We start from the raw sequence: 21,461 nt of genomic DNA, 5'->3' as shown, positions 1-21,461 counted from the left end.
TCTTTGCTTTCTTTTGCATATTACAGTACTGTTTATCTCACCTGGAATTTTTTTTCAGTGAGTCGATTCTGAAGTTCATTTTATAGACAAAAAACATCAAACGTTTTGGAGGTTACCCCCCTCCCTGCAGCCCATGCTCATCTAATGACCCATCCATATTAATGCAACTACGGTAGTCTCCCCTTCTTCGCAGTTTTGCTTTCCATGGTTTCGTTACCCGGTGTCAACTGTGGTCTAGGAGTAGAAGACCCTCTGTCCGATGTCTGTCAGAAGGTCACTAGTAGGGGCGCCTGGGTGGCGCAGTCGTTAAGCGTCTGCCTTCGGCTCAGGGCGTGATCCCGGCGTTATGGGATGGAGCCCCACATCGGGCTCCTCTGCTGGGAGCCTGCTTCTTCCTCTCCCACTCCCCCTGCCTGTGTTCCCTCTCTCGCTGGCTGTCTCTATCTCTTCAAATAAATAAAAATAAAATCTTAAAAAAAAAAAAAAGAAGGTCACTAGTAACCTAGCACTCCGTCCCATACAAAAGATATTTTGAGAGAGGCCACATTCACATAACTTCTGTTATAGTATGTTGTTATAATTGTTCTGTTTCGTTACTCGTTATTAATCTCTGTTGTTAATCTCTTACCGTGCTTAATTTATAAATTAAATTTCATCATTGTATGGGAAAAACACAGCATATAGAGGGCTCAGTACTCTTTATGGTTTCAGGCAGCCACTGGGGGTCTTGGACAGTATCCCCCGCAGATAAGGGGGGAACTACTGTAATTCACTTTTACAGAACAGACTTTGTAGCTTTAAAAAATAATAAGAGAATTGTGAAAGACTATTTTCCAGAAGTCTAGACTCCCCTCCCACCCCCCATCTTAAAGATACAGGAAATACGCAGAGGATTAAGGTGATTTTCCTGCTTTTGCTTGATTGCAGTCTGGTCTCAGACCTAGTGGACAGTAGTGCTTATGAATAATGCCTTCTATGTGGATGATACCTATAGTAACACACGGAGTGACTAAGAGATCAAATATGCTGGCTAAAAAGCCTTAGGGAAGCATTATGTGTCTGAGGTCTGATCTATTGTCTGGGAGGTCGGAGAGTGTTAATGCACTCTGCAAAGATTACACTCCCTCTCTAATTGCTCCGACACTTCCTTAAAGGATTTAAACAGTCAGGAAAGGTGACGCTCCTTGTCAATTTTTGTCTTCTGCCTGCAGTTGAAGTTTATCTGTCTTTCCACTGAGACCACTAGATCAAGTAACCCAGCCATTGTCAAAGGCATAAACTCTGAATTAAGAGTGAAAGCAATGAGAGATGTTATTTACAGCTCCATTATTACTTGCTCTTTAAATGCTTTGCATTCCATTTCTAGTGTTTACATTGTGAAAATGACAGCATATCCGTGTTCAAAATGGGGGCTGAAAAGAGTCTAAGGCTTCACGTTGATTTTTGATCAGATTTGTTTTCGTAATCTTTTCTCAATGCCGTAAGGCCCAGTATGGCATCTTGCATTTAGGTTATTTCCATTAAAGACGTGGAGGATGGTGAACTTTAGCATTTCCTCTGTGCTGCTGCCCCCCTGTGCCCCCAACACACACACACACACACACACACACACACACACACACACCATTCTGAAATGTTTATCCTGAATTAGGCATTTACAAGATTGACCCACCCGAAGGACCTGGTGACTTTGTCCAGACCATCACTGTAAATTTCAAACGTTGTGCAAACACATTTTTAAAAAGCTCTCTTCTGCATTAGAGAATGCTTCCTCGATCCTGTGTGTCCAGGAGCTGATAGAGTAAATTTTATCAGAGACTATGTCTCTTACGTTGCTTTGATTATAACTCAGTATTTTGAAAATGACACTGAAAAGCTTAAAGGAAGGTGTTACCCGTTCTTCCATCACAGTAGTTTAGGAAATATTGGGGATTTGTATGTTTGAGCAAGCATATTGAGTCCTTAACTGCATGGTGTGTATAGCTGTAGGAGTGGGGAGGGCAAGCTTGCATTTCACCCTGAGCAGTTTTTACCCACTATGCACAACTGCATCACTGAGAGGTAAGAATTCGTCTCCGATCAGTTCAAATCACTAATATATGTAGCTTAGAGCCTACAATATAATATTTATGTAGCTTCCGGAAGAGACTTGGGAGGATTCCCTATAATTCAAGATGGTAGTCTGAATGATGGGTGTAGAAGGATTTTTTTTTTTTTTTTTTTAAGAAATCCTTGTTTGTCCCATGGGATTTTCACACTTTTCGGCTGACGGCACTGTATTTTACTCATACTGTATAAAGCTGTCAGTGTATTCGTTATATGTGTCTCCTGAAGCCTCGGAGCAGATGACAAGAACAATTGCTAGAGGGGAAAAAACACATTTGAATCAACATCTTCAGAGCAGAATTTCTCTGGTGTCTCCTGTTCCTGCTCCTACGTGGACTGTCCCTCGCACTTTCCTGATTGCATGCTCTCTCACACTGTTGGTAGATTACACTGAATGTTTCATCTGTATATAAAAATTAAAAATTCAAACTAAAATCTGGCCCACATGAAGAACAGGCCCTTTGGGCATATGGTTCATTATGCATATTCGTTTAATTACTAAAACACTTGGGATGGCTTTCCTGCCCTTGCTTTCAACTTGCAAAGCTGGATCTCTTCTGTTGCACAGAAAATGTAGCACAGACTTCTGTAGGAGAAGAAAAGAAAAGAAAAAAAAATAGAGCCTTTGAAGAAATTACTGGAATTCACCAAAAGGAAGTATGATTCTCGATAGGAAGCCAATGGAAATAAGGATTTCTCTCTCTCTGTCTCTCTCTCTTTTCGGTCTTTTTCCTCCTCCCATTTCTACCATTGCCCCTGAAGGCTGGTTTTACTGTGGTTAGTTTATATGAATGCAAGCAGGGCAGGAAAGCAAGACTAAGGATTCCGGTTTCAAGTACATTCCCTGTGAGGGACTCGAGTCTCTCGATGAAGCTGGCTAGGTTTTATTGGTTAGAAGGGGACTACTCTGAAAGTGTGACTTTAATTGATTTTTCAAGGCAAACAGGTGGTGATGGTTTAGACATGCCCTAGCCTCAATGCCACTCCTAACTTGGGGCTGCACATATAATAGCTTTGTTAAAATATACAATCTCCTGGCTTTGCTTTTACCTGAACATCTGCCTCTTGGTTTTTAAAGGGCCTTTTAAAATATTTTCATTCTGTGCTTAAGCGGATCATATCCTAGAAAGGCTGGAGGAAGACTTTATTTTCTGTTCATGTCATCAAACTTCCTATTTTTGGTTTGAAATGAAAGGCATTAAAATTCAAGCAGCATCTTTAAATAGGTTCATTGTTGTTTCAGGGATTTTTGTTGTGGGGGTGGTTGCTTTGGGCACATTTATTTACATGATGCAACAGATTTTGAACATAACAGGCCAAAAATTGAATTTGTCAGTGCTGGGTTTTGATTTGAACTTTTATTGTGGGGAGCGAAAGATTGAGTGAGAGAGAGAGAGAGAGAGAGAGAGAGAGAGAGTGTGTGTGTGTGTGTACGTACTTAAAGACCCTATTTTGCGTTCCTTCCTGGTTTATAGTGATGTCTCAGTGTCGTAGCAAAGCTCTCAGGATCCTCCCGAGAGAAATTCAGGACCCCTAAAAGCATGTTTCAGGGAGAGGAGGACCCAAACCTGGCTTCATGCTTGTGTTTGGTGGCAGGAATGTGTGGCTCGGTTGTAAGCGGTCTTCCTTTTGATGAAGAGAATAGGTAGGCTATCAGAGTAGCAGGAGACCATCTAAGGCATTCTCAAACAGATTCCTAAAGGGTTGTACTTTGCTTCTAAATAGCATCACTCCCTAATCACTCTTGGAGGCTTCCTAAATTGAAGCACCTTAGTCTGTTTTCAGCACACGGAGTATGTACAGAGCTATTGCAGGCTTAATGTGAGCGGATTGCAAGCCTTCTTCTTTTAGTGCCAGAAATAAAGCTACAGGCAGAGTAACTTAATACAGTGAACTGCTTTACTTGATCACTGCACTAATGCTAATTAGATACACTTGCTTTATTACCCAGAGCGATTTTTTCCTGTATCCATTCTGATCTGATCTTTCTATGAACATGGAGTCAGTCGTAAGTGTGAAGTTTAAGCTTTTTGTCACAATTGTAGCCTGATGTTCATGGGACCAAAGTCAGAGAACACTTTTCGAGAATGCTTTGTCCACTGACAGTACAATTAAAGCCCCATCTGACTTCTGCCATGAATGGTGCACCCTGTGCCAACGGTTACGTGTCTGAAATAATATTTATAGGTACATGTAATGGGATTTTTCCTTGACCCCTTCAAGATACCCAGCTTTATGGGGAGTAAATAAAAGTGTGAGGATTTGTCCTCCTTTCCTTTAATCAGAGCAGAGAATATGCTGATGGCTTTGGAAGATATATTTACCAAAATCAGCCTTTCAACTGCTCAATTACCAGTTTCTGCAAAAACGCGTAATGAGAAATTTATTGTTTGGTTGTAGACCTGAAATTATGATCATTCCAGGAGGAAAAAGCTGATAGTTGCAGCCCATTAGTTGCTCTCTTTCATTTAGTTCAGTGCTTTTCTACTTTGCAAACTAGTTGCTCTGCCTTTATGAGTGGTGTAGGGACTTTTATTGGGCCACAGGCGATCGTCTGACCATTTTCTGTTTATATAATATCATCAACAAATGTAAAGTATAGAGTGGCCAGTAGCATGATACAAACATGAAAGTGATGGGATTTTAATAAATGCTTCATATTTCAAGGGGGGAAGGATTATGTATTTAGTATTTGGGATGTATAAATACAGGTTAGAAGCATTATTTTCTGTTAAAAAGTCCCGTAAGGGGCACCTGGGTGACTCAGTGAGTTAAGCATCTAGCTCTTGATTTCACCTCAGGTTGTGATCTCAGTGTCATTGGATCGAACGCTATGTCTGGCTCCGCACTCAGCGTGGAGTCTGCTGGAGATTATTCTTTCTCTCTCCCTCTCCCCCTCCCCCAGCGCTTGTGCTCTCTCCTTCTCTCTCTCTCTCAAATAAATAAATAAATCTGTAAACAAAATGTCCCATAATACATTCAAAAAGGGAAAATAAAAGTCAACAAAAATTCCATGTCTAGAAGAATATAGTCTAAAAGTCTCCAATTTATAGTTAATTTTAGGATTATATGGACTTTTGTATGGACTTCTAGAACCAGAATGGAATTAGCTACATACATCCATGGAAATGTCCATATGTTCTTTTACACAGAAAAGTGTTACCGTGAAATTGGAAGTTTGAAAATTATACATATTGTTTATTCTGGCAGTCACAGAGGATAATAAAAATCGGAAACATGTAATTCAGGTGTCCTTCTGCAGAAGTACGGGGGGCAAATTTCCAGTTAGGGTTGTTCCCACATAAAACTAGAACTAGTTGGTGGAGTTTTGTCTTTAAGAGATAAGGTGGGGGCGCCTGGGTGGCACAGCGGTTAAGCATCTGCCTTCGGCCCAGGGTGTTATCCCGGCGTTCTGGGATCGAGCCCCACATCAGGCTCCTCCGCTGGGAGCCTGCTTCTTCCTCTCCCACTCCCCCTGCCTGTGTTCCCTCTCTAGCTGGCTGTCTCTCTCTCTGTTAAATAAATAAATAAAATCTTAAAAGGAAAAAAAAAAAGAGATAAGGCAAGATGCCCAGTTTGACGTTTTCCCCCCAGTGGACTGACCAGACCATTTTATGTCATGTAGAAATAGTCCAAGACAATGTCAGATGAACACTAGAAATGGCATATTTCAATGCTCAAGGAAATATATGGTTAATGAGTCTTGATTCAGATAAGTTTATACATATATATAAACTTATATATACACAGCAACCAGAGCATGACTTGGACGTACGGGTTGAGATATGAAGTTTTTATTAGAGGACAGGGGAGAAAAGGGAGGGTCAGGGCAGGGAAGGGCATTTCAGTTCTGGGCCCGATCAGAGTTGACATTTGCCAAAGCCTGTCTTCCATGATGGTTTTCTCTATTCCCCTTACCTCTTCCTAAGCGGAGATTAGATCAGGAGGAACAAATTCCTTCCTAGACCCTTGTTCTTTCCAAAGGTGTGGAATTCACTTTCTGGCCAGTCTAGACAGCTCTCTCCAATTTCCCTAGGTATGTTCCCCCTTTCACATTATACTACTTTATTAGTTTCCTGTTGCTAGTATGACAAATTACCATATATGTTAGGTGGCTTTAGACAGTGCAGATGTATTCTCTTACAGTTCTGGAAGACAGGAGTCTACCACAGGTCTCACTGGCCTAAACTCAAGATGCTGGATGAGATACATTCTATTTTGGTGGCCCTAGGGGAGCATCTTTGTCCTTTCCTTTTCCGGCTTTCTGAGGCTGCCCATGTTCCCTGCCTCATCGTCCTTTCCTCCAGGTTCACATCCAGCAAGGGCACATTGTGGAGTCATCACATGGCATCTCTCTGGCCTTGCTTTGCCCTCACATCTTTTCCTGGCTTTTTTCTTCTGCATCCACCTTCCACTGGTAAGGACTGACCTTGTGTTACACTGGCCTTAGCCAGGTAATCCATGATGATTGCCCTATGTTAAGGTTAGATGGTTAGCAATCTGCATTCCATCTGTAACCTTAGTTTCCCTTGCACTGAAATGTATTCACAGGTTCTGGGGACTAGGACATGGACATTTTTTGGGGTACCATTATTCTGCCTACCACAACTAGGCCCTTCATTGCAATCCTTCATTTATGTTGCTTATCTGATGGATAAGGATTTATGAAGCAAGCATTGGCTCCTTGCATAGGAAGTAATTTAGTGAGGCATACATTTGGAAGGAGGGGAGAGGTTATGGACTGTGGACATTTCCATCAGAGAGTGGCCAGGAGAACTGCAGTTACAAATATACCAAAGTCATATGTTAGCAGCAACTTGAAAGATTTCTGGTATTTGCTTAGCTCATTTGGCTTCCTCCATGGCTGCTGATGTATGGCGGAGGGCTTTACATCTAGGAGGAAGCTATGTGCCTCTCCACACGGTAGATCTTAGATATAAAAACCCCAACAAGGAGAGGAATGGGTAAGCTAATTTCATAGGCCAACCCAAAGGGATGAGGAGACCAGGAATGACTCTAAGAGTTGTCCAGAAATCAGAAGTAATTCCTGATGAGTAAATAAGTATAACCAGGCATCAGATCCATAGTGTTTCCCCATGTGGCTTCCCACAGTTCATCAGAATCCATACCATGTTTAAAAAACCAACAAAAGCCTATATTCTTTTTTAAAAAAGATATATTTATTTGAGAGAGAGAGATAATGTGAGTGGAGGGAGAGGATGAGAGAGAATCTTCAAGCAGACTCCCCACTGAGCATGGAGCCCAATGCAGGGCTTGATCCCATGACCCCAGGATCATGACCTGAGGTGAAATCAAGAGTCAAACGTTTAACCTGACTGAGCCACCCAGGTGCCCCCAAAGCCTATATTCTTTTAAAACATCCCTTAGCATCCCAGACAGAAGTGATCTTGCCTTTTCTCCTGGGCTATTGCAGTTCCTTCCTAAAAGGTTTTTCTGTTTCTCATTTCATTACTCCATTCCCATAATTAAGGGTACTCTGCTACCGAAATTATCTAATTAAATATCCGATCCTGTTATTTTTGTGTTTAGCTTATAATCACATCTTCAACCTATTACCATTTCATACAGGTCTTTCCACTAACTGGCCCCCACTTTGTACCCACCCTTATCTCCAGCCCCATATCTCTATGATCCAGCCCAATTGGTTGTCTTACCACCTCTAAGCAAGGGAAGCCTTAAAAAAATTTTTTTTTTACCACTGTCATGTCTTTTCCTTGTGCTTTCTTTCTCTTACTAAAGAGAAGGTCTAAACTAAGCACTGTCCCTCTCTAGCATTGGGAAAATACAAAGGAATAACTGAGTAAACGTCTTCTCATTGAACGAATGAATGGCCAGAGTGCTTTTCCACAGAAATTAGTGACGTAGAGACCAACAAGCCTTATCTTCCAAGTGGCTTTCTTCATGCTTCTATTACTGTCTTTTGACTTGGGTGCAGTCATTCATCTGCTTTAAGAAGCATGGCAGTGATGATGACTCCTCCCTTCTATCATTGCCTTGAGTCCTCTCAACAGGGCTTGAGGCAGATCCTACCATTCTCATTTTACAGACGGAAAAAGGTTATGTAATGTTTCCAAGAGCACACTGCTAGGATAGAGAGAGCCATGATTTAGAGCCAATCAGAGTGAGTATGTCCCAAGCACCACTAAATAAATTCTTAATGTTAGAAAATGTAATCACCTCAGAACTGTTGAAAATAACACAACAGGAAAAAGTACAGCGTGGTCGTTAAGAGCACTCGGCTCCATAGTCAAACTCAACCACAAAATTATTAACAAATTTATTTTCTCATTTAAAATGTCCTTTTGATTACTGTGTGATCATATATAATGAGTTACTCTGGTATTTCTATTTACAACCATATATAAGTAAGACGTGATCAGAAATTCCAGGTGTGTGTGTGTGTGTGTGTGTGTGTGTGTGTGTGCGCACGTGCATGCACGTGTGTGCATGTGTGAGTTTGAGATAGTTTATACTGGTAGCTGCTGGATGACAGAAAGTATCTTATTCCATTTTTAAAATAGAAGCTGGTGCCCCATACATAATAAACACTCCATGAATGTTGGTTGAATGGATGTTTGAATTGGTTAATCAGTTCAGCTGTTTTAATTGATTCGGAACCTACAGTATATTTGCCCACCTTGACTTTCTGGGGATTGATGTAGACTGGAAATAAACCACTTGCCAGAACTTTCTCCTGCTCACCCACACACAAATGTTCACCTGGGGGTTGCTGCCCTTGGGGGTTATTTGTAATTCATGCATCTGGAGTATCTCAGGTTTTATCCCCTTGCCTTTGTATAAAGCCATTCTTTGGATTCTGATTTAGGGCTTCCTGGTCTGCCCTCCAGACCACTACAAGCTACCCAATGTTGTGACTTCACCCAACCACAGTGTTGGGTGACAGGTTGTTCAAATGCAAAGGATTCGGTTAGACTTTTAATGCTCATTTTGACTCCTGTTTCAATTTAATAAATCTTTGAGTATCTATTACATGCAAGACCATCCTATGTTTTATAAGAAATACAGATATAAATTATATATGCTTCAGGATTTCCAAGAGTAAAACTTGAACAAAATGACCATGATGCCAGACAAAATACATTTACTTGGTATTTATAGAACCAATTATAAGGCATTATGAAACACTGGGTAACATAATGGCTTGTTCCAACCAGGGCAACCAGTGAGAAAGATAAAAAGAACATTCCTAGGGGCACTTGGGTTAAGGCACTGAGAAGGAAAACATAGGCAGTTTTTTTAAAAAAAGAATTTATTTATTTGAGAGGAAGAGAGAGAGAACACATTTGCACATACAAAGGGGGGGGGGGGGCAGAAGCAGGCTCCCGATGAGCAGGGAGCCCAGCGTGGGGCTCAATCCCAGGATCCTGGGATCATGACTAGAGCTGAAGCCAGCCACCCAACCTACTGAGCCACCCAAGCGCTCCCACAGGCAGTTTTTAAGAATGGTAAATTTTTGTGCCTGGAATATAGAAAATATGGTAGAAGAGAGTCCGAAAGAATAATAAATATAAGTTCAGGCCCTATTTTGATTCGATGCCCTTGAAAAGCATACCAAGAGTTTTAGACTCTGTCTCTAGAGAGTGGGCAGATATAAAAGGCTTCGAGCAGGAGTGCACCACAATAAGAACTAAGCTTTGGGTTATTACTTTGGCTTTGATGTGAAGAATTAGAAAGTAGAGAAAAGTATTATGATTAATATATGAGTTAGAAGTGTATTAGAGTAATCTGGGCCAGAGGTTGTAAACTGGCAAATAATAGGGGCCATATTTGGTCCACTGTGTGTGTGTATGAGAGAGAGAGTGTTTTTTTGGTTGCTGTCTTTTCTCTTTTTCTTCTTTATTCCCCACCCTGGCCTTCCTCTTTTTTAAAATCAGTTCTTTGTCCACAGCAGTTGTAACCAAATGGAATGGTTGCTTGGGAACCCTCAACTGCATGCCTTTTGAAAGCATTCCTAGGTCAGTGCAAAATCATACCCTTTTGTTTCTAGTAGTATGCTACCTGCCGTAAAAAAGAAATTAGTATAAAATATATTTGTATATACAAGGGAGTTTATAAAACTATACATCTCTGTGTACGATTTAAAGAATAACAGTAAGAAACACCTATGTGCCTATCACCCAACTTAAAAATTAAAAATTCCCATTATCTTAGAAGTCCTTTATTTGCCTCTTTATCCTCTTTATGATTGGATCCTTCTTCATCCCTCACCCCCAGAAGTAATGGTGTTACTGAATGTTGTATCATTCACTCACTATCCATTGTAGGTTTGCCACCTTTGTATCTGTCTCTGAACAATGTAATTGAATTTCGTCTGTTTTTTGAAGATTTTATCAAAGCCATCACATAATACGTTAATGTCTTACTCTGTGGCTTGCAAACTCACTCAGTATTGTTTTTGACATTCATCCACGGGGTTCATCTTCATTCTGTATGACATTTAACTTTAGGAGTAAATTATTACTGTTTTTTTGTTTTGTTTTGTTTTTAGAGAGAGAGCATGCAAGCTGGGGGGAGGGGAAGAGGGAGAGAATCTTTAAAGATTTTATTTTATTTTTTTAAAGATTTTTATTTATTTATTAGAAAGAGAGAGAGCAGAAGCAGGGAGAGCAGCAGGTGAAGGGAGAGAGAGAAGTAGACTCTCCACTGAAGAGGGAGCCCCATGCAGGGCTTGATCCCAGGACCCTGGGATCATGACCTGAGTTGAAGGGAGACACTTAACCAACTGAGCCACCCAGGTGCCCCTTATTTTTTTATTTATATTTTGAGAGAGAGAGAGAGAGAGAGAGAGAGGGCATTTGGGGGAGAGGCAGAGAGCAAGGGAGAGAGAGAGAAAATCCCAAGCAGGCTCCACGCCCAGCACAGAGCCCAACATAGGGTTCGATCTCATGACCCTGAGATCATGACCTGAGCTGAAACCAAGAGTCGAATGCTTAAGGGACTGAGCCACCCAGACGCCCCATTGAGTAAATTATATTTATCCATTCTACTTTAGAGAGACATTTGGATTGATTCCAGGGTTTTTGTTGTTGTGTTTTTGTTTTTTTTTTTTCATTTTTGTTTTTGGCTATCATGAAGAGTGTTCTTGAAGATACTGGAATGCATTTCATCTGGTGGGCACACGCAACAGTTGAGAGTCATGGCTCGTAATGTGTGGTACCTGGACAGCAGCATCAGCAGCACCTGGGAACTTTGTAGAAATGTAATTTCCTGGGCCCCACCCAAACCTGCAGAACCAGAAATGCAGGGGGCGAGGCCCAGCAACCTTGTTTAAACCAGCTCCCTAGTACTTCCCAAGTACCCTAATGTTTGAAACCCACTGCTCCCAGATTCATACCCAGGAGTGGAGATACTAGGTTTATCTCATCTGCACATTGTGTTTAGCTAATGCCAACCATTTCCCAAGTGACTGAACTTCAGTTATCAAATAAAAGTTTATCCTTGTTCTGCATGTTGGAAAACTCTTGGGATTCTCTGACTTTTTAAATTTTATCCATCTGATGTGTGAAGTGGTACCTTGGTGTAGTTTTAATTTGCATTTTCCTCATTACAAATAAGAGTCATATGTTTGGGGGCCTTTGTGCTCTTTTTTAATTCTTCCTTACCCCCTACCTTTTTATTGATTTATAGAAGTGTCTTATATAATCCAGATAGAAAGTCTTTGTGAGAAAAGTATCTTTTTCACGTTTGTGGCTTATTTGTTCACTCTATATTAACTTAACTAGTGATGAAAAAATTCTTGTATTTCATGTCAGATTTATCGGTTATTTTTTCTGTGGTTTATGCATTTTGTATCATTGAGGATTGTTCCTTATCCCAAAGTCATAAAGATATTCTTTAATTTTTTATGGTTTTTTACATTAAAGATTTTATTTATATATTTGACATAGACAGAGAACACAAGTAGGCAGAGCAGCAGGCAGAGAGAGAGAGGGAGAAGTAGGCTCCCTGCTGGGCAGAGAGCCTGATGTGGGGCTCAATCCCAGGACCCCATCATCATGACCTGAGCCAAAGACAGATGCTTAACCAACTGAGCCACCCAGGCGCCCCTACATTACATTTTTAAAGCTACTTTTGATTCCATTGTTGTATTCTGGCTATCCAGTTAATGTAGTTCCAGTTCTTGACTCTTCTACTTTTTTCCCAGTGATCTGCAATTTTCAGAAAGTCATAGATCAGGTTTCCGTACGTGGGTGGGCTTGCCCATTGGTCTCTTGTCTGTACCGGTAATGTTACACAAACATCATTTGGCTTTAGCGTGGTTCTAATTTGTTTTTCATTTTCAGGAATGCCTTGGCTATTCTTGGCTTTTTGCCCTTCCACATAAGAGTTGGAATTGATATGCTGTATTCCACAAAATTAGAACAAGACAAAACCAGTATTGAAAAATAGTCACACTCAAAATTAGCAAGTTAACTGTCAAAATCAAGACATTGAAAAATTACAGCAAAATGAAGCCAAATGAATTAGAAATAAAAATAAGGGCAAAATCAATGAAGTAGAATACATGTATAGAATAGAAGGGAGTATAAAATTAAAAATTGTCTCTTCAAGAAACTAATAAAATCGATTATCTTCTGAAAGTTTTCAACGTACAGAGTAAAGGCACAAGAAAACAGTATCTGGTATTAAAACGAGAAAAAACCTAGATAAACCAGAGATTAAACATAAGAGGATACTATGAAATCTTATGCTTAAAATGTTAAAAAAAAGTACGAAATAGATAAAACTTGTAGGACAACATATCAAAGTGACTGGAAAAGAATGAGAACTTGAGGGACCCTAAAACCATTAAATAATTGAATCGGTAGTTTAATATCTTTCCAGAAAGCAAAATACAAAGCCCAGGCAACTTTAGGAGTACATCTTACCAAACTTTCTAGGAGCATATAAATCCTCTCATACATACATTCCTTCCAATTGTCTTCTGGCTCTTCTCATTTTTCTGGAAGAGTCAGTTGTCAGTTTGATTGTAGTTCATTGGAAGGACGTGCTCCCCCCTCCACCCCAGTATCTGCCTTTCAAACTTATTTTGGTCACCAGCTATGTGCAGTTTTGCTCTGAGGTGCCTACGTGTGGTTTTCTTTCTCTTCATCGTATTTGAGGTTCTTTAAATCTGTAACTTCGTTTCTTTTATAAATTTTGGGAAATTCTCATCCAATAACATTTATAGCTTTTTCTCTATTCTCTCCTTCCTCTCTCCTCCTGGATTCCAAATTTTTAGGTGTAAATTAAACTTTTCTCAGTGTGCCATGTGGCTTTTGTACTGTATTTTTTTTAGCATAGTTATTCGTTTTCTACCAATACACCAAATCATGAATCTTCTCATTTCTATTCTGCTATTAAATTCATTTTGTGAGTTCTTCCTTTCACATATCCTTTTTTAAAAATTTTTTATTATTTTTTTATTTCTAGCTTTCCATTAGATTCTGTTTAGGAGATCCTAGTTCTCTGCCGAGATTCTGCATGCTGTTATCCATTTTCATGTATGTAATAATCAAACTATTTTAATATTCATATCCAGTGACTCTAACATCTAAATCACCTGCTTGTCCTGGTTGTCTGTTTTTCTCTTGATTTTTGGTCTTTTTTTCCTAACCATGACTAATTATTTTTATTAATTACTGGATAAGATGTATTAAAATGTTATAGGGGATAAGGGACTGTGTTGTATTCCACCAGAGAGAATATAGAGGAGGCGGTAAGGGTCTAACAAGTCTGTATGATACAATTAAGGTTGAAATGATCCAAGATAGGATTTCAAGCATTTTGAGGATGGGTCTATTTCTAGTTACCCCTCCGCTTAGTGCCTAGTCCTTCAGGTGTCTTAATAAAAGTCCGTCGTGTTTCTGAGAGACCTTGTTTCCTACTACTCCTTCACAATCAGTGAGATTGCTGAAAGCTTTTAGTTCTTACTTTCTGCCAGGTCTCAACCTTTCACCATAAGCATGCGTGCCTTAGAAAATGGTAAATTTCTCAGGAGAAATGCATGGAGAATGTTGGGCTTGAATCTCTCCTATTCATTTTGTCTCTCAAGAATCAGCTGCCATAGTTTCTACGTACTCCAATTTTTAGCTCCCTAGATTATTAAAATAGAAGCAAGCTCTAAGCTATTACTCTGTGCCAGGGCACTATGTCATCCCACATAGTGAATTGGCAAAAACAAAACAAAAGGAAACAAAGAAATCCCTGGAGGAGATAAAGCAGTAGCAAGCCAAGCTTCACGCCATTACATTTGTCTTCCATTCTTTTTTTTTTTTTTTTTAAGATTTTATTTTATTTATTTGACAGAGAGAGAGACAGCCAGCAAGAGAGGGAACACAAGCAGGGGGAGTGGGAGAGGAAGAAGCAGGCTCCTAGTGGAGGAGCCTGACGTGGGGCTCGATCCCATAACGCCAGGATCACGCCCTGAGCCGAAGGCAGACGCTTAACTGCTGTGCCACCCAGGCGCCCCCTTGTCTTCCATTCTTGATCTTGTCTCCGTGGACCCTGGGTGCCTTTGTTGCTCTCAGAGGTCTTCAACCAGAGTTTGTTTATTTGGTATATTATCCAGTCGTCACAGTTGTTTTTGGGGTTTTTGTTTGTTTTTGTGTGATTTCTGTTTTTTTGCAGGAAGATTGAGGTAAATCTTCCACTTCATGCTGAAAAGCTGAAGTTTATGTTTCTCCTTAACACACAGGCTTAACATGAGGGTGTCTTAGAATTCTTTAAATCAAGCCATACCACTCCCAATCTATGGGTTTTACTGGCTCCCTATTTTAGTTCTGGATTGTCTTATTATACAAAAATTAGCCTTTTTTGGGGTAAGTGAATGTTTATTTAGATTGGCGTACACATTTATCATTGCTTTTGAGTACATACATTCTTGCATTCAGCCTTTGGACCAGGAACAATTTTCCTTCTCTTTAAAATAAATCTTATGTGCACTTTCACCAGGGTCTTTTGGTGATGAGCACTGCTGGCTCATATATTTCCAAAAATGTCTTTGTTTTACTCATAAGATAATTTGCTAGATACACTATTCTAAACTGAAAGACTGAAATTTAATATATGCTATAGTGTCTTTTTGCTTTCCTTGTTCCACTGAGATACAAAGTCACTCAAATTGCTTTTTCTTTGCAATTGAGCTATTTTTCTCTCTTTAGTTGCTTTTAAATGTTTCTTTTTTTTTTTTGTTCCCGGTGTTTTTCAGTTCTACTATGGCATTTTTAGGCCTAAATTCTTCATTTAGGATGAAGGGATGTAAGGATCCTTCATTAGGATGTAAGAATCTTGTCTTGTCCTTTCTTTTCCTTTCTTTTCTTTTCCTTTCTTTTCTTCTTTCTTTCTTCCTTTCTTTCTCTTTTTGTTTCCTATATGGGTATCTTTATACAATTTTTCAAAATTCTCGGGCATTTTATCTCCGTATATGTCTTCTTTCCCATTCTATCATTAATTCTTTCTCCCCACCCCGAACATCTTCTCCTTTGTATCATCCCTATCTCTTAACTTCTCTCACGTATTTGTATCTCTGTCTCTCTTGTCTACATTCTGAATAATTTCTTTGAAATCATTTTGCATCTCACTAATTTTCTCTTCAGCTGCTTCTAATCTGTTAATCAGTACACTGATTTGTTTAAATTGCATCCTTACCACACTTTATATTGTTCCTCACCAATATCCAGCTCAAATTCCATGGTCTGCCTTTCAAATAATTTCCTTTCATTCTCTACCTTCATTATATTCAATTAGAGCCATAGGTAAGCACAGCTATGGAAAAACACATTTAGTGCCTCTTGACAAATGTAGTACATTTCTATAATCCGTTCTCCTTTCCTCTCTTCTAGATTATGTTATAATGTCTGTCCTCAAGCACTAATTCCTCCTCCCTATCCTCACTCAGATCATGACATTGGTTGACATAAGTGCCCTTCTTCTGCTCACAGCCCTTCAACAGCTCAGCCACTCCCTTAGAATAAACTTCAGAGACCCTACAGTCATGGACCAGGCTCCTCAAGACTGACTCCTGTTCCCTTCTCACTTCTGTTCTCTTTCTAAGTGTCTTACTCACTCTGCTTCAGCCACAGGGGTGCTTGCTGTTCCTTGCACATACCAGGCATGCTCCCACTTTGGGACCTTTAGATCTATTAATCCTTTTGACCAGAAACAACTGAACTGGATTTTCACACTTCCTCCAAGGACTTGGCTCACATGTTGCTCTCTCCACAAGTCATTCCCTGGTTGCCCCCACTTATAATTGCACCCCTTTATCTGTTGCCTCATATTCCCTTCTTTTCATCCCTGCTCATTTGGTTTATTTTCACATGCCAGTTTTTATCATCTGATTTATAATATATAGTTTGCTTATTTATTTTACCGATTTCATCCCTAATCCCCAAATACAATGTAGGCTCTATTAAGGCTGTTTTGTTACTGCTGATGTTGTGAGGGGTGGTGATTGGTTTGCTGGTTTTGTTTAGCGTTGTGTCTAAATCAACATGGTTCAGCTCTTTTCTGGCTGGAACCATGGAGGATACAGAGAGAAGAAAAGGAAGGTTCCTGCTGTGCCAGCAACCCTTAACGGAAAAAAAAAAAAAAAAAAGCAATTTCACAGAGTTGAAGATCACGCATCTGAGTAAGAAGTTTGCCCAAAAGATGCTTTGAAAGACAAAGAGGAAGTTTATCTATGAAAAAGCTAAGCATCACCACAAGGAATATCGGCAGATGTACAGAACTGAGATCAAATAGCTAGGATGGCAAGAAAAGCTGGCAACTTCTACATACCTGCAGAACCCAAACTGGCGTTTGTCATCAGGATCAGAGGTATCAGTGGTGTGAACTCAAAGATTCCAGGATTGTGGAACCATATATGGCATGGGGGTACCCAAACCTGAAATCAGTGAATGAATTGATCTATAAGCATGGTTGTGGCAAAATCAACAAAAAGTGAATTGCCCTGGTAGATAACACATTGGTTGCTCAGTCTTTTGGTAAATACGGCATTATTTGCATGGAGGTTCTGATCCATGAGATCTCTACCATTGGAAAATATTTCAAAGAAGCAAATAACTTCTTATGGCCCTTCAAATTATCTTCTCCATGAGGGGGAATGAAGAAAAAGAGCACCCCTTTTTGTAGAAGTTGAAGATGCTGGCAACAGGGAAGTCCAGATCAATAGGCTTGAACTAAGGTATCTACCATGATTATTTTTGTAATCTGGTCAGTTAATAAATGACTATTTCAAATTGAAAAAAAAGAAAGAAAGATAAAAAGAATAAATCAGCATGGTTCATAGTGTTCAACAAATGTTTAATGAAGGGAAAATGAACAATGAATTTATACATGAAGTAAAGCAGTGGCAGTAAGATGGGGTTAGTATGTAGTGCTCTGGGATGGGTTGAAAAGGAAACACGTCCAAGGTGATGAAATCCTCAAGGAGTAGCTTTCTAAATGAGTGAAAGGTATGTTCAAAGGCAAAATTCTGAACACCATTTCATGTATGGGGTCTGCAAATAGTTTCTTGATTGTGAATGAAGAATTTGTGAAAGATATTGGCTTATGAATTATAGTCAAGTATAAGCCAGTTTAAAGAAAGTCTTAAATATTAAGCTATCATGTCTAAGTGTCATAATGTAGGCCAGGAAGCAAAAGAGACTTTTAATCGGATGAATGGACATTAGAAGACCTGGAGGTGTTTTTTGGTGTATACTGTGGTTTTGCTTTATTATAGTAGTACGTACAACGCTTTTTTCTCTTTTCACAGCAATAAAGGAAGTTACATTTTCTTGAGAAGGAGCTGCTTACTGATTTGTTAGAACAATGAATGTGTACTTGGTCAAATTAAAAACAGATTCTTCTATTACTCTCTATTTGTTTAACCTTGGAGTTCTTTGGAATAGAAGTAGCATAGCTTTGTTTCACCTTACCTAATACCTTTACTCTAAAATAATCATGTGTATGAGCGTCTCTTCTCAAATTATGCCCTGTGATGACAGGATGGTTATTCATAAAGACTGTATGATTATTTCAAGAGACACTCTTTTTAAAAATTTTAATTTGTATTGTAACAAACCATTTTTCACAATATTGGGAAAGAAGTGTGTGTATTTTTTTTTTCTTCTTGGTCATAAGGCAAAGATCACTGTTGGTTTTCAACGAAAGTTAGTCCCCTCTGCAGTATTTTGCAGGTGAAACACCTTCTAACCCCTTTGAATATTAAATCCAGGTCACTGAGCTTTGAAGCCGTAGTGCCTTAACCAAAATAACTCAACTAGCCCTTCCTTTGTGCTTCTGGGGATATTGCCTGACAGTATGGTTTTGACTCGGTTGCCTAATAAGCTTTGGGCTCGTAGCAAGGAAGGTGAACATTGGGTTAATTTTCATCTGTTTTCCTTCCAAGATATCTGTTCATTTTTACTCTGATGTTAAGCCTTAACTGTATTTATGAAATGAATCTTGACCTCTTTTCAAAAACCTCAATGTTTAGTTTGAGTTGTAGGCATGAGTAACTTAGAAAGTAGAATGTTCATGACTGAAACTTGATGTAAAAGTTTTTCAGTAATTTTCTACCAAAAGTGAACTTTTTAAAAAATCATGTGCTAAATGTATTTATGCCATATTAAGTCATCCTTTGTCATTCTATTATACAGTAGAATAACAATTTAAGATTACCTAGTTAATCTGACCAATACTGGGTCAAGGTGATATTCTGTAAACAGTAGTCATATTATCCTGAGCCTAATCTCAGTGGTGAGTCTGATGATTTATGAGAACAAACAAAAATCCATCATTTTGTATGAGCAACCCAATCAAAACATATATATTGAAATGAGGATCTTGATTCCATTTTTCAGTTTCTTTTAACATTACTTTCATGGACAATGTGTAGTTCACAAATGACAAACACAAATCTGTAATCATATTTTCTATGTTTGTTTGGTTTGTCTCAACAAATGTAGACTTTTTAGGTTATCCAGAGACTTGGCTTCACGTAATCTGGCTATTTCCTAGTCTTAAATCTACTCTTAAGGGACAGGACAGAATCTTAATATAATTTTAAACAAGGCTATCCCAGGGTATTTGGGAAAATAGCAGTGCCATCGTACTTGGTATCCCAAGCTAAATACTTGGAAGTGAGACATCCTCGTGGTTGTGTAGAAGATAATTCAGCCATTGGATTGGTCGATTACTTCATTATTTACAAATCACTTCATAATGGAACCTGAGGAAAACATAGCCCAATTTGTGCTTTAAAACTTCTTGTGAGGTAAGATAACATGCTTCTCATGTCATACCTCATGAAACAATACCTAGAGGATTCGTACAAGCGTCTGCGGCAGTGGTGGCTAAGTTTATTAGTCACAGCTCCCTTGGAATCATGCACTCTTTCTCACATGTTTCTATCTTTAGCCTTTTCCCTAGAAAAACACAAAGTGTCTTTGTGAATCACTTTTCCTCATCTGAGATTTGACATATATATATATATTTTTATCTATCCTTATAAAAATTTTGACAAATTTTGAGGCAAAAAGTGAAGAAATACTTGTAGGGGAAGATTTGAGATTTCTTAAAGTTATGTTTTGGTAGAAGATATAGACTGGGTCACCTTTGCATCTGCGTTATGGAATGTAGGAAGGAAACCCACATGATAGAGTAAGAACCTTTCCTGGTATCAGAGAAATAGAGAGCTTCATGTACTGATTCTGACATTTTGTAGGTGTTTCAATTCTGAGCAGTGTTCCATTGAATGGATATATTACATTCACTTGTTGGTGGACATTTGGGCTCTTGCCAATTTTGCTGTGATTTGGAATAAAGCTGCTATGCTCTGAACATCTGTGAACAAGTTTTTGTGGGACATACATTAAATGTTATATGTTAAATTTCTACATTTCGGAGTAGAAAGTTTATGAGAAATTTCCAGGTGGTTTTCCAAATCAGTTTTATCATTTTGTATTTCTACCTGGAGTGTTTGAGAGAGCTAGCTGTTCCACATTTTCTCAATACTTTCTCTCTTGTCAGTGTTTTCAACTGTAGCTTTTCTTTTCTTTTTTTTTTTTTTTTTAAGATTTTATTTATTTATTCGACACAGATAGAGACAGCCAGCGAGAGAGGGAACACAAGCAGGGGGAGTGGGAGAGGAAGAAGCAGGCTCCTAGCGGAGGAGCCTGATGTGGGGCTCGATCCCGTAACGCCGGGATCACGCCCTGAGCCGAAGGCAGACGCGTAACCGCTGTGCCACCCAGGCGCCGCTCAACTGTAGCTTTTCTATCATGCGTGCACTGCTATTTCCCAGGGGTCTTCACTTGCACTTACTTGATGGATAATCATGTTGTGTATCTTTCTATGTGCTTTTAGGTATTCACATTCATTTCTGTAATGTGTGAAGGGCCTGGCCAAATCTTTTGCTCATTTTTTTGGATTATCTTCCTGTTAAGTTGTGAGAATTCTTTATAAATCCTGGATACAAGTTGTCTTTCAGTACATGTATAGATAATATTGTTCCCCTTTTTGTGACTTGTTTTTCCATTTCTTAGCTGTGTCTTTCAAAGAGCAAATGAAGATTGCTGCCAATAAATTCCATTTTTTCTTTTATTTACATTATTCTTTGTACTTTTTGTATCTTAGGAAATGTCACCCAAGATGGCGAAGGTTTTTCCACATACGTTTTCTTAAAAATTTTAAAGGTTGAACACTTATATTTAAATATTATAATCCATTTAGAGTTATTTCTTATATGTGGCAGTTGGTAAGGATTAGTGATTTTTTTTCCCCTATACATACATCCAATTGGTCCTGTCCACTTGTTGAAAAGACTCTTATTGCTCCCGTGGAGTTACCTTGGCAACTTTCTTAATTAACTGCATGCATGTGGATCTATTTCTGGGCCTATTTTCTGTTTCATTGATCGCTATGCCTATCTTCTTGCCAGCACCACACTGTCTTTATTACTATATATTTAAAAGTTGTGAAATTAGGCAGTGTAAGCTTTATTTGTTCAAATTGCTTTAATGATCCTATCACTTATACTTCCAGATAATATTTAGAATCAGCTTGTCAATTTCTACAAAATAAGAATTGCTTGCATCTATAGATCAGTGTGTAGACAACTGCCGTCTTCACAATATTGAGTCTTCCAACCCATGAACTCGTGGCATATCTGTCCACTGATTTAGATATTTTATAATGCAAGTTTTTATAATTTCCAGTGAAGAGATCTTGCTCATGTCCTGTGAATTTTATTCCTACATATTTTATGGGTTTTGATGTTACCATAAATGGAAAATTTTAGATGTCATAATCCTGGGGGTTTTTTGCTACTAGCATATGAAAATGGA

The 21,461-nt window shown here is 39.0% G+C and overlaps 1 protein-coding gene and 1 pseudogene across 5 annotated transcripts in view; both read left to right on the top strand.

Moving 5' to 3' along the window:
* MCTP2 (multiple C2 and transmembrane domain containing 2) overlaps positions 1-21,461 on the top strand; it is a 235,533-nt gene that overhangs the window by 169,351 nt on the left and 44,721 nt on the right. The gene's annotated exons all lie outside the window — the stretch shown is intronic.
* LOC125282955 (60S ribosomal protein L7-like) overlaps positions 1-21,461 on the top strand; it is a 33,353-nt pseudogene extending 11,892 nt beyond the window's left edge.

Source organism: Ursus arctos, unplaced genomic scaffold (assembly GCF_023065955.2).
Source record: "Ursus arctos isolate Adak ecotype North America unplaced genomic scaffold, UrsArc2.0 scaffold_28, whole genome shotgun sequence".
In the NCBI taxonomy this organism is placed as follows: Eukaryota; Metazoa; Chordata; class Mammalia; order Carnivora; family Ursidae; genus Ursus; species Ursus arctos.
This window is presented reverse-complemented; position numbering and strand designations above follow the sequence as displayed.